Genomic DNA, 13,088 nt, shown 5'->3' with positions numbered 1-13,088 from the left:
CCCGATATCCGACACGTTGCATGTAACATCAAGATGCATTTGTATGAGTAGTTTATCTTGTGAGAGAAAAAGACGAACGAGGGAAGGCCTTATTTGCAAATGCGGAGAGGTGTGTGGGTACCTTTTTGCAAAATTGCCATAGTTTCCTTCCTACCCGTCAGATATAAATCAGACGGCCTATATTGCAGGATGGTAGGCACACCATCATCACCAACTCTGTTTTTTATAATTATGTATGTTATATATATTCCCCTTGATTTTTCTTATGTATAAAGTTATGATATAAAAGATTTTTATATTTCTTTACAGAGGGAGTATCTCTGTCAAAAATATATTTATGTGTAACTAGTTACTCCTGCCTTTCTACTTTCTTTCGCTGATATGTGGGGCATCCGGCAACGCGGTCCACGTGCCATGCACCAAATTAGAGTGCACAACTGCACGGTAGACTCACCCCAGTTGTAGCACTGCAGTAATGCCCAATGAGCCGTCAAATCACAAAACCCCCACCTTTCCAGCTTTAGCAGTAAGCTGGACGGACGAAGCAGCAATATTTCACTGGGCCTGAATCCCCTTCTCCGTCGTCTGCTTGTTCAGAGAAAACCCCCTCTCGGCGATTGCATAGGGTTTTCTCATGGAGAACTAGGTACGAATTTTTCATCCATCCACGATAAATCCAAGTCCCTTGGTCGCGAGTAATCCTAGGATGGCAGCTGCCGCTGTTGATGCATTTTTCTTCCTACTTAATCATTCTATTTCATTTGTAGTGCCCAAACTACGAGGACCCTACAGGTTTCTGCGCCCTCGGCGAGACGCCACACTTGCTCCTTCTCATCATAACACATGATTTTAAAATGCGCATAGTATGTTCCTAGAATCCTCTTTTATATCCAGGAGGGTGGAATTTTTTGAACATGCTGTCAACTAATTTGGAAATTTGGATTGCTATATTTGGATAAAAGGTACTAGTACCATGGTCAACACTGACGTGAAGGAGGAAATTAAGATAGGGAATACATTGTGTTCTCATATTATTTTTCCTGCAGTGCATTCCTTGCTCTGCCACAACACATGTACTCAAGATGCTCGGCCTTGCCATAACTGAATACACCAGTTTAATGGTCACATTGATGACAAACCATGGATATAAGTTCCTAGTTGGGTTCATGAACCAAGAAGATCGCTGCTTTTTTTATGGCCGAACTTGGATAAACTTTCTCAGGTGTTATGGACTGAAAGTTTATGCGTGAATGTTGATGGAAATAGTAGAACCTGGTCTCATCTTGACTGTGATCTTCCACCCCGATGTCGTTCCAATTGTTCATCCATGTTAGTTTTGTATCTGGTTCTTGCTTGTTGCCTCGATTACTTCTTAATCCACCTATTCTATCTAACTAATAACAATTTGACTTTAGAAGTAGCAACGAATCTCTCATGAAGATGCTACTTCTAACTAATATTTCTTATAATTCGTGGTACATGTAGGTTTTTTCAAAGTTAAGCAGGCTACTAGTTTGTTATTCTATAAGAACTCGATTGTTACTGATGGCACTGAAGTTGACTGGGACGACATCCACAAGTTCCTACACTTTATTGATCGTCTTGAGGTCCTTGTAGGGTGTTTCAATGGTGGAAGGACATGTGGGATATGTGTGCCACAGCTACACTCATGGAACAGGTCCAACTGTGTCGAGAAATTTAGGGTATGAGTTGTTTTCTGTTATATATGTTGTTCATAAACTCTTGCTTATACACAATTTTATAGCTGTGATCTTCTTGAAACAGAAACTGTCTAGTTCTATTGTTCCTATACAGATGCCTGACCATGGTCGGATCAGCTTGCGCTTGGTCACAACATGATGTTTATGTCGACCTAATCCATTCCCCTTGGAGGTGAAAATATACTTATTCATGGGTGGTCTCAACTAATGAAGAGTCGTCCATCTTGGAGAATAGGACAGAAGGTTATGTTCATGCTTTTCCATGTCTCTAAAGTGAATACCCTTTTTATTGACCACATTGCGAGATGAATCCGCTTTCAAAAGGTTGTGGATGCGCGGGGTGGCGCCTGGGCCTTGTCCTAGGGCTTGGCGGCCTCACCCTTGGTTAACCATGGGCAAAGTAGCACTGTTCGAGGCATGCTTTGTAAGGATGGCAATGGGTCGGATTTGGATCGGGTTGAACAAAATCAAATCCATATCCATATCCATGAAGACAATTTTGCCGCCCATGAAAAAATCCATGGGTGAAAAATTGTGTCCATGTCCAAATCCGATGGATATCCATACCCACTAGATATCCATTGGGTCCTCTCAAGACATGTAAATAAGGCATAACATAATATTAACATAAGCTCTTCCATTATTCACCTTGTGGCAGGCTAAGGCTTCACTTATTGTAATACATCAACTTATGGTAAATCAATGTCCACTAATAACCTAATATCATTCAGTATTTTTCTAAAAGATGAGAATGACGAGTCATTTAACGAGGAGATAAAAGTAAGGGAAGGGGCGCTGGAGTATGTTAGTGGGGATTGAATGTCAACTAATAAAAGTTACGGTGGGGATTGTGCTATTTATTTTGCATGTTTTACGTAAGGAAGTGCAAAATTGCAGTGGGACATGTGACTATGGGTAGGGATAGCAGATTTTTTGCCCACTAATGCATACTATCGGGTCGGGTTTGGATATACCCATGGGTACAAGATTTTATCCATAACCTACCCGCGAGCAATCGGGTCGGGTTTGGGCGCCGCCCATGGGCACAAAAGCATATCCAAACCCTATCCATTCGGGTCAGATATCCATGGGTATCCATGTCCATGGGTAAAATTGCCATCCTTAGTGCTTTGTATGGTTGAACCTATATAAGTACTCATACTGCTTTCAGCTATGGTTGTTAAGTGCCCCTGCGAGTTTCAGTTAAGGTTGTTAAGTACTCCTACTGCTTTTACAATCTATCGTGTTTTTTCAGTCCTGTCTTCCTTCAGCCACCAAAACCAAACCAGCGCTGGCGGGGCTGCCTGCTTCCGCCTCCCATGGCTGGCTGCGCCTCAGCACACGCATCACCTCCCCACCGCCTCCTAATCCGTTAACGCTGATGTCCGAGGCCTTGCCGTCGTCCTCCGCACGCTTTGGTGCACTCGCCGCGGCGCCGCTCTCTCGCATTGTCAACATGGTCAACAAACAAGAGGAATCGGGATAGGACTATACGTGGAGAGGATGACAGTAGGGGCCCACCATGTCCATGGCCGTACGCAAGGAAGTTCCTCATTTTTTGTTATATATACTCCATTATCAGCGTATGGAAAAAGAAAATGCTTCCTCCTAGTGGTTTCCTGACATCTGGTGTCGGATTTCGGGTTCCGGCAGACCCTTGAGGTTCGAACACTGGGGTGCGCGCGGAGATCACACCCTCAGCCTACCCATGTTTCACCACCTCGCTAGGATCTAAACTACATGAATAACAACACTAGGGACACAAGATTTATACTGGTTCAGGCCACCGGTGTGGTGTAATACCCTACTCCAGTTTATGGTGTGTGGGTTGCCTCTGGGGCTGCTGAGGAACAATACAAAGGAAGAACAGCCTCGCGAGGGTCTGTTCTTGGTTGGTGCGATGAACTACTAGGGGAGTTCAGTCGCCTCTCTCTCTCTCTCTATTGGGTGTCGATCTGATCAAGTCCAGATGCCCTACCCTGTGGGTGGCTAGTCCTATTTATAGGCGAAGGCCTCGAGCCTCTTCCCAAATATTGAGCGGGAAGGGCGCCAACAATTGGCCATTTTGAAGGGAACATCTAGTACACTTATCCTGACTAAAGTTGGTCCTCGCCTGCCAAAAGACCCTGATGATGACGCTGGCTTGGGCTCCACGATGACCTTCGTTCTACCGTCCTGCTGGTCTTGGTCTTGTTGCACCGAAATGGTTACCTTTGCTTGATACTCTTGCCTACGCTTGCCCCCTTTGCGCCAAAGGGGAAACAAGGACTCTATGCAGGCCGGCGCCCGCCTGGCGCCCGCCTGGCCTTGCTCGTCATGGCTTGCGTCACAGGCACCTCGTGAGGTACCCCGCCTTGATCTCTCCGCCTCCTCACGAGCCAGCCTGATGAGGCCGTGCTGAGGAAGCCTCCTGTCGTCCACCCCGCGAGGCTTGGCCCCTCGCGAGGGTCTTGAGCATGTCTTGATGAAGATGGGTCGTACTGGGCCACTCCTTGAGCCACGCCGCAGGCCGCAGGCAGGCAAGTCTGGGTACCCCCGTTCCTAGAACACCGACAGTAGCCCCCGGGCCCAAGGCGCGCTTGGACTTGGCTTAGCAAAGAAGCGAAGAGGCAAGTGCGAAGCGCCGCGGGCCCCAATAGCCTGCGGCCTTGGGCGCCGCGTGGCGGTTGATTAGACGTGGGCGTCCTGGCTCCCCCACGATGCCTCGGCAACTACACGATTTGACTAGTCCCTGCATGCAAAACGGGTTATGATTACCTGTGATCGTGGAGGTCGACGGTTGGCCTCCCTCGGCTATATGTACGGAACGGCGCGAGCCCTTCCAATCCATCTCTTCCCACTACTCTTTGTCTTCCTCTTTGTCCTTGCTCCTCCCTTCGCCAATGGCACCGATCCGTCAGTTTTCTGCCGAAGAGAAAGGGAAGGCCCCCCGAGAGAATCCTATCCCGCTTCCTCTGAAGAAACGGCTCGTCTCTTGCCACGGGGAAGGAGGTCCTTCGCAGGAGGTGTCGAGGCCGTGGATCGAGCGTCCGCCGCTGGGATTCCCACTGCCCTTGTACGCCTGGATCGAGGGCCCTGAAGATGCTGGTGCCGAGCAGCATCGCCAGAGGCGCCGTCGCCGCCGACGGATCACGACGGTGCGTGTCGTTCCTCCTGGGGTTCACGCCATGGGCTCTGCTTGCGAGCTCGTGCTTCACGCCATCATGCCTCCTCGGTTGGCCTCCCTTGGCTATATGTACGGAACGACGCGAGCCCTTCCAATCCATCTCTTCCTGCTACTCTTTGTCTTCCTCTTCGTCCTTGCTCCTCCCTTCGCCAATGGCACCGATCCATCGGTTTTCTACCGAAGAGAAAGGGAAGGCCCCCTGAGAGAGTCCTGTCCCGCTTCCTCCGAAGAAACGGCTCGTCTCTTGCCATGGGGAAGGAGGTTCTTCGCAGGAGGTGTCGAGGCCGTGGTTCAAGCGTCCGCCGCCGGGATTCCCACTGCCCTTGTACGCCCGGATCGAGGGCCCTGAAGATGCTGGCGCCGAGCCGCATCGCGAGAGGCGCCGTCGCCGCCGATGGATCATGGCGGTGCACGTCGTTCCTCCTGGGGTTCACGCCATGGGCTCTGCTCGCGAGCTCGTGCTTCACGCCGCCATGCCTCCTCAGTCCTGGATTCGCCTCCCTCCTTCCTTCGCCTTCGAGATCCCGCCGAGGGGGCCTATCGAGCTTTGGCTGCAGCATGCTGGTTGTAGTGCCCCTGCAACCGAAGCGGAGGTTGAGGTCGTCGCCCCGGGCAGGGTCTACTTGATCTGTGGCTAAGGTGAGATCGCCCAGGTCGGCAGGACGGGTGGCGCCCTCGCAATCCACCTCGAGTACGATGGCGCCTCCCTGATGTTCTTCAAGGTCTTCGACGCGGAAGTACGCCGGCTGGAGTGCTGCCCTGAGAAAGGCGGCCGGGATCCTGCTGCGGCGAGGACTAGGCTCGCCAACCGCTTCCCCAGCAGCTCCTCAGGCAGCGGAGGTGTCGGAGGATCCAGCGACTCCGCCGAGCTCCTCGCGACCCCGAAGACGAGCGACGACAGCTACGAGCCCCCGAGCTTGCGTCGCCCCCGGAGCAGGGTGGGCTCGTCGGGCCGCCGTCGCCACTGATCTGTATGGGGTTGGCGCCGGTGGCTGACGGCCCACTGTTGATGATGGCGTCTCTTGCGAAGGCGTGCGTAGTTAGCACTCTTTAGGATTTGCTTCTTTTGTTCCCTGCGAGGAATCGAAGAACACACCCCGTGGGGGTTTGTAAGGTGCTCGTAGTTCCATTTGTTAATATGATCCTTATCATGAAGTGGTGAGGGATGCTCGTCCCGTCTTAGCTTAGTTCCTCCTTTCGAACCTCACAAAGACTTGACGCTCTGCGCTGACAGGTCCCGGTCCCAAGGCAGGCTTCAGCCATCGCTGGTATGCCAGGTCGCGATGCCGTGGTCAAGGCCAGGAGGTGAGCGGCCCGGGGTCCAGTAAGAGCCCCTGAGTCGCGATGCTCAGGAGGTCCCCTTTAGCGCTCAAGCAGCCATCACTTAGTGGGAAAGGAGTGCGACGTCGCTAAAAACGGGACTACATTAGGTGCAAGGTCGGCGCTGTGACAGCTAGTGTTCCGGAGAATGACTTATCTTGGGGGTCAGGAACCACTCCTTGCCGCGGTGCCGGGCCAGTGCGTTGGCAACCGAGGAGTTGCCTGGCGAGGTCCCCCACATGCCTCTTTCCTCTCGTCTTTGCTCCCCTTCGCGCTCTACGTCCTCTGGTCCCGGCCCTCGAGCGGGGCTCAGCCGTCGCTGGTATGCCAGGCCGCGATGCCGTGGACAAGGCCAGAGGGTGAGGGCTGGAGAGCCGGTAAGAGCCCATGAGTCGCGATGCTCAGGTACCCCCCCTTTAACGTGCAAGCGGTTCGCGTGGATGAGAGCGAAGGAGATGCCGCTGAGGCCTCGCCGGACGCTTCTCCTTAAAATGATCCTGCGAGTTCATCATGAGAAAAAACGAGGGTTTGCCGTTACAACTGCCGGCCAGCTGTTGGTTGCTCTAGGAGGGTGACGAGGCACTGAAGGCTTGGTGAGGTGGCGCCCTGCGGGGTTGCCGCGACCAGAGCTCAGCCGTCCAGGTTTGTCGACGTTGCATGGACGGACCCATGCGCAAGCGTCGTGCCGTGAGGGAGCAGCTCCATCAGTTGGTGTCAATCGAGCGGGCGATTAGGTTGAGCACGTTAGCCATGAAGAAGCAAATCCATTTTGACAGGTGCAGAAAGAAACGATCACCGCTGGGCCGGGCCCTAGCGTCCTTGGGGATGATGCAGCCCAAGGGGCGCCCCCGATAAAGTAAGTTGAAAACATGAACTAAAGGGGATACACGCCGCAGGGATGGACCCACGCGGCCTAGGAATGATGCAGCCCTGGGGGGGGGGGCGCTCCCAGCCGAAAATGAAACTTGAAGGATGTCACCTAATCATGCTGAAGATGGAGGGACGCTGAAGTAGCGGATGGCATGCGCTTCAGGAGACGATCTTCACGAGCCCCCAGGCCCAGGGGCCTCGGGAGGCTCCGGGGGCGCTGGCGACTCCTCGCGGACCATCTCCATCTCCGCCAGGACTGCGAAGTGCCTGACCGTCTGAGCCTCCAAGATGCTCCTCATGAGGCGCTGATGCATACGAACATAGCTGTGGGGTGGGCCTTCGCAGCGCCCCACGCGTGAGGGCCAGAGGCGCTCCTGAGAGGCGGCTCGGTTGAGTCCTGGTATGTCGATGCAGACGCCTAGCCCACCATCCTCGCCTAGATGGGGAGCTACGGCGGGCAAGCGGCGGCTGCCACTCATGACTCTTGACTCCTGCAACTCCTGAATGATCCTACTAATGAATTCCTGAGGGTTCGGCCCTCCTCGCCTTGCTTCCTCCTGAGGGAAACGTGCGTCGAAGCACGCCTCCAAGTGGTGCCCGAGCGCCTCCCTCGTAATCTTAGCAAAGTCGATGGCCCTCCAGAAGAGAGCCCCCGAGCCCTGCTCGAGGAGGGTGCCAGGCGCGCCTTCCTATGCGACAGAAGGAGGTGCCCCCTGAACGGGCGCGGACCCTGAGGGGCCTGCCTCCCGAGGGGTTGGACCAGGTGATGTCTTCTTCTTCTTAGGAGCAGCCTCGGGAGGCCTCCCATTCCTGTGATCTGGGTCTTCAATTGATGCGGCTTGGAAGGCACGTTCCAGGGAACATACAACGTCTCTCTCTTCACAAGGCACAGTGTTGACTCCGCCGCTTCCTGGCATCTTGAGGACATTGTAGCCGTGATGGGTCATGGCCGTGAACTTGGCCAGGGCTGGGTACCCGAGGATGGCGTTGTACGGCAGGCGGATGTGAGCAATGTTGAAGTCAATGAGCTCTGTGCGGTAGTTGTCGCGCTTCCCGAAGGTAACAGGAAGGCAGACCTGCCCTATCGGAACCGTGGAACCATCGACGACTCCTGAGAAGGGCTTGGTTGGTTGCAGCTGATTGTATGTCACTTGGAGATTGTTGAACGTTTCAACGGACATGACATTGAGCCCTGCTCCGCCATCGATGAGGGTCCTGGTGACTCGTACATTGCTGATGATCGAGGAGCAAAGCATCGGGAGGACTCCTGCTGTGGCCGCGCATTTGAGCTGATCCACTGAGCTGAACGTGATAGCGCACGATGACCACTTGAGAGGGTGTGTGGCCTCAAGCTTGGGGAGGACTGCATTCACTTCGCGGGCAAACTGCTTGAAGATGCGCTGAGAGGCCGGGGCTTTTGCGCCGCCCAAGATGCAAGCGATTACGCGCGGCTCCTGGAAGCCTCCATCCCCTTCGTCCTGGTGATGGTCTTCATTCCTCCTTGGCTGTGGCGGCAGAGGAGGGAGGCCCGCATTGCCCTGTGGGCGATCCTCGCGAGGCTGATCTCTCCAACCCCCCTCGCGAGGTGGGTCCCTTCAACCTCCCTCACATGGCTGGTCCTGCCAGCGGTCCTCGCGAGGTCGGGCGCGCCACCCTTGGCAAGGGCCACGGTCTTCCCATCGTCCTCCACCTCTTCCTCCTCCTCGGTCATAGCCCCTGTCGCTGCGCTCGGGGGCGTCGGCCGACGCGCATGTCTCGCATGCCTCTGAGCTCTTGGCATTCGTTGGTGTTGTGGGTGTGGAGGTCGTGGTACACGCAGTTCCAGCTGCCCTTGGATGACTCAGGCTGATGCCTGCCTTGCTTGGTGTCTAGCTCTGCTGCAAGCACGGCAGCCCCCTTGCGCTTCACGTCCTTGGTCTTGGGCTTCTTCTCTTCTGGTTCAGCGGCTGGTAGCTCGAGGAGGGACAGGCGCCCTTCCTCAGCCCTTGCGCACTTGGTCGCCAGATTGAACAGCTCCAGGGAGGTGCACAAGTCTTCATGGATCGCGAGCTCCTCCTTCATCTTGACGTCACGCACGCCGTCGGAGAAGGCTGAGATGATGGCCTCCTCAGACACCTTGGGGATCTTAAGGCGAGCGCTGTTGAAGCGCTGGATGAACTTCTGCAGGGTCTCCCCCGGCTGCTGCTTGATGCGGCGCAAGTCGCTCATGGCCGGGGGCCGCTCGTGCGTGCCTTGGAAGTTGGCGATGAATCAGGTGCACATCTCGTCCCAGGAGGATATCGTGCCAGGAGCCAGGTTCAGGAGCCAGGTGCGGGCGCCGTCCTTGAGCACCATGGGGAACCAGTTCGCCATGACCTTCTCGTCTCTGTTGGCGGCTTCAATGCCCAGCTCGTAGAGCTGGAGGAACTCAGCAGGGTCAGCCGTGCCATCGTAACGCAGGGGCAGGTCTGGCTTGAACTTGCCCGACCAGGCCATGTTGCGCAGCTCGGCGGAGAAGGCACGGCAGCCTGCAGTGGCCGCGGGAGCCCTTTGGTGACGGAGAGCTTGATCTTGCAGGTCTCTGTGCACTGCGGCCAGGTGCAGCGCGAGGTCTTGATGCGCCGGAGCAGGTGCGTGCTCGTGCCGAGCCGGTGCGGGGAGCACACGGGCGGCTTCCTGAGGACGAGGGATCTCTTGGCATCTCTTCTCTTGCTGTGCTGGCGCCGGACGGAGCGGGTTCCATCCAGGGGCCACGCGCCTTGGATCCAAGGCGCCTTCTTGAGGTGGAGGCGGCTGAGGCGCCCCCGGAGCTTCGTCGCCCATGCAGGGCGGTGCGCGGTGCAACGAGAGGGACGGTGCAGGGGAGCCCCCAGCGGTGCTGACGAGCTTGGTGATGCGGGTGAGCCACTCGTCGTAGAGGTCGTCGACGGGACGGTAGTGCAGGAGCTCCCGCGCCAGGAGCAGCGCGGCTTGCGCGTCCGCAGGAGCGCGACGGGCGTGGGACGAGGAGCCGGCCGGAGTCAGCGACGGAGTGGCGGTGCGGCCTTCTCGCCACACCGATGGATGCAGGGACGACGCCTGCTGTTCGTTCCCCGCCAGGCCGGTGGCGGCGTTGATAGCAGGCGACGAGGAACGACGGGGGCGCCCACCGACGGGGGCCGTCTGGGCGACGCGAGCGGCGAGAGCGGCCCGGTGCTGGGCGCGGGCGCGACGTGCGTCTGACATGGATGGGATGAGCGGTGAAAACACGAGGCGATGGAAGGTAGATTCTGGCCCACCCCTACCTGGCGCGCCAAATGTCGGATTTCGGGTTCCGGCAGACCCTTGAGGTTCAAATACTGGGGTGCGCGCGGAGATCACACCCTCAGCCTACCCAATGTTTCACCGCCTTGCTAGGATCTAAACTACATGAAGAACAACACTAGGGACACAAGATTTATACTGGTTCAGGCCACCATTGTGGTGTAATACCCTACTCCAGTTTGTGGTGTGTGGGTTGCCTCTGGGGCTGATGAGGAACAGTACAAAGGAAGAACAGCCTCACGAGGGTCTGTTCTTGGTTGGTGCGATGAACTGCTAGGGGAGTTCAGTTGCCTCTCTCTCTCTTGGGTGTCGATCTGATCAGGTCCAGATGCCCTACCCTGTGGGTGGCTAGTCCTATTTATAGGCGAAGGCCCCGGGCCTCTTCCCAAATATTGAGCGGGAAGGGCGCCAACAATTGGTCATTTTGAAGGGGAACATCTAGTACACTTATCCTGACTAAAGTTGGTCCTCGCCTGCCAAAAGACCCTGACGATGACGCTCGCTTGGGCTCCACGATGACCTCCGTTCTGCCGTCCTACTGGTCTTGGTCTTGTTGCACCGAAATGGTTACCTTTGCTTGATACTCTTGCCTGCACTTGCCCCCTTTGCACCAAAGGGGAAACAAGGACTCTGCGTAGGCCGGTGCCCGCCTGGCTCCCACCTGGCCTTGGTCGTCATGGCTTGCGTCACGGGCACCTTGTGAGGTACCCCGCCTTGATCTCTCCGCCTCCTCACGAGCCAGCCTGACGAGGCCGTGCTTGAGGAAGCCTCCAGTCGTCCGCCCCGCGAGGCTTGGCCCCTCGCGAGGGTCTTGAGCATGTGTTGACAAAGATGGGCCATACTGGGCCACTCCTTGAGCCACGCCGCAGGCCGCAGGCAGGCAAGTCTGGGTACCCATGTTCCCAGAACGCCGACATCTGGGACCCACGACATTGTCATCGTATATAGTCAATAGACAAGATAAAAGCACAAGATCGGTTGACACCTGGGACGTAGCTGCTCGAGCAGTATTTCTTTTGTTATTGTTGAGACGGAGCAGGGTTTCAACTGGGTTGTGGCCCGTCTAGCCTACGCTTATATTTTATGTTCACCACATGACCAGCCCAGCTATTTTTTCTTTGTGAAAATGAGCTTAGTTTATTTTTTTTAAAGAATACCCAATCCAGGCCTACTTATTTTTCTACGCCCTGATGGGCTGTAACTCTTTCAAGACGCCTCCAACTCTTGAAAGTAATATGGAATGGGCTATAAATATAAAAAAATATGACAAATTGGAAATTACTTTATAATATTTGAATTTTTCACATTTTTCAGATTCCAATTTCACTGGGCTTTAACCTAATTTAAATATATCATCAAAGTACTTTAAACCTGGCTCGACATTTCAGTATTAAAAATAGTTTGGAACCCACAGAAATATGCGAAAATTCGTTTAAATTTTTAACCCTGGCCCTGGCCAACAAAAAACATACTGCAATAAATTGCATAAGAAGTTGCAATGAGCTATAAATTATTAAAAAAATAGGGAATGGTCTGACTTGTGGGCCTATTAAGTTGACACGTATGCAATATTTTTTAACTTACTATATACGTCAACAAACGATTCTAGGAGACGTAACCATTGGATGTCAATCCAACGGCCGTCGTGTTTCTTCAATCTCTGATCTTCTTGCTCCAGCCGCCAAATCCAATGCCAGCGAGACCGCCTGCTCCCGCCTCTCGTGGCCGGTTGTGCTGCCACACAGGCCTCACTGCCCCCTACTACTCCCACCACTGGCTAGGCCATCCCTCTACTCGCCCACACCCCCTATTATTCTATGACGACGACAGCCTCACACCACAGCCGAACTAGTGAACCCTCGTACTCCTCTCCGCATGGGCATCCACTACCGCGTCTTCCCTGGCTCCGCGTCGTCCCCTTCCTAGGCCTCGCCGTCGTCCACCGCCTTGGTGCTCTCGGTGCGGCGTGGTCAATGTGGTCAAGGAAAGACTTCCACCGGAAGAGTACTCTATGTGGAAAGGCTGACAGCTGGATCCACGGCCGGAGCAAGGAAGTGCAACCTTATTACGCGTAAAATAATGATTCCTCTACCTTACAGCAGGGACCCACCGGACGGGCCACCATATTTCGCAAAAAACGTTTCCCCCTGACTGCTGGGACCCACCGGCTATAGCTTCACACACAAGGAAGTGCCTGACAGTCGGGACCCACCTGGCCGAAGTGTACGTAGCGTTGTCATTCTGGTCGCGAACGTGTACGTACATAAAGGTCGATCGGTCTGTCTGGAGGCTGCAGCGATGAACCGTGGCCGAGTAAGGAAGGGCACGTGTCGTAGTATAGGCGTGCACGTGTCGTAGAGGCGCACACGTAGCATGTCACGCAGTCCCGTTAATGTACACGTATGTATAGCCAGGGTGCAAGAAAGTATATACGGCCACATACGTACATATGGGCGGGGTCTCGAACGCCTACTCACGCATACGTACGGCCAGGGCTCGTGTACATGGCTTGGTCGGAATGGAGAGACTGCATCGTCATGTTCATCGGGAGCCAACCGGCTTGGACGAAACAGTCGATCGAAACGAGGCCTGGCATACCGTAGAACGGAGGCAACGACCTTCTGTTCGACCGGCCATGGACGAAACAAGATCCTATTCATCGGGAGGGGTCTGGTGTACTGCAAAACGGAGGAAACGGACTTCTCTTGGACCTCCTATGGTCGAAACGG

This window comes from Triticum dicoccoides, chromosome 1B (assembly GCF_002162155.2).
Source record: "Triticum dicoccoides isolate Atlit2015 ecotype Zavitan chromosome 1B, WEW_v2.0, whole genome shotgun sequence".
In the NCBI taxonomy this organism is placed as follows: domain Eukaryota; kingdom Viridiplantae; phylum Streptophyta; class Magnoliopsida; order Poales; family Poaceae; genus Triticum; species Triticum dicoccoides.
Note: the sequence above shows the minus strand (reverse complement) of the source record.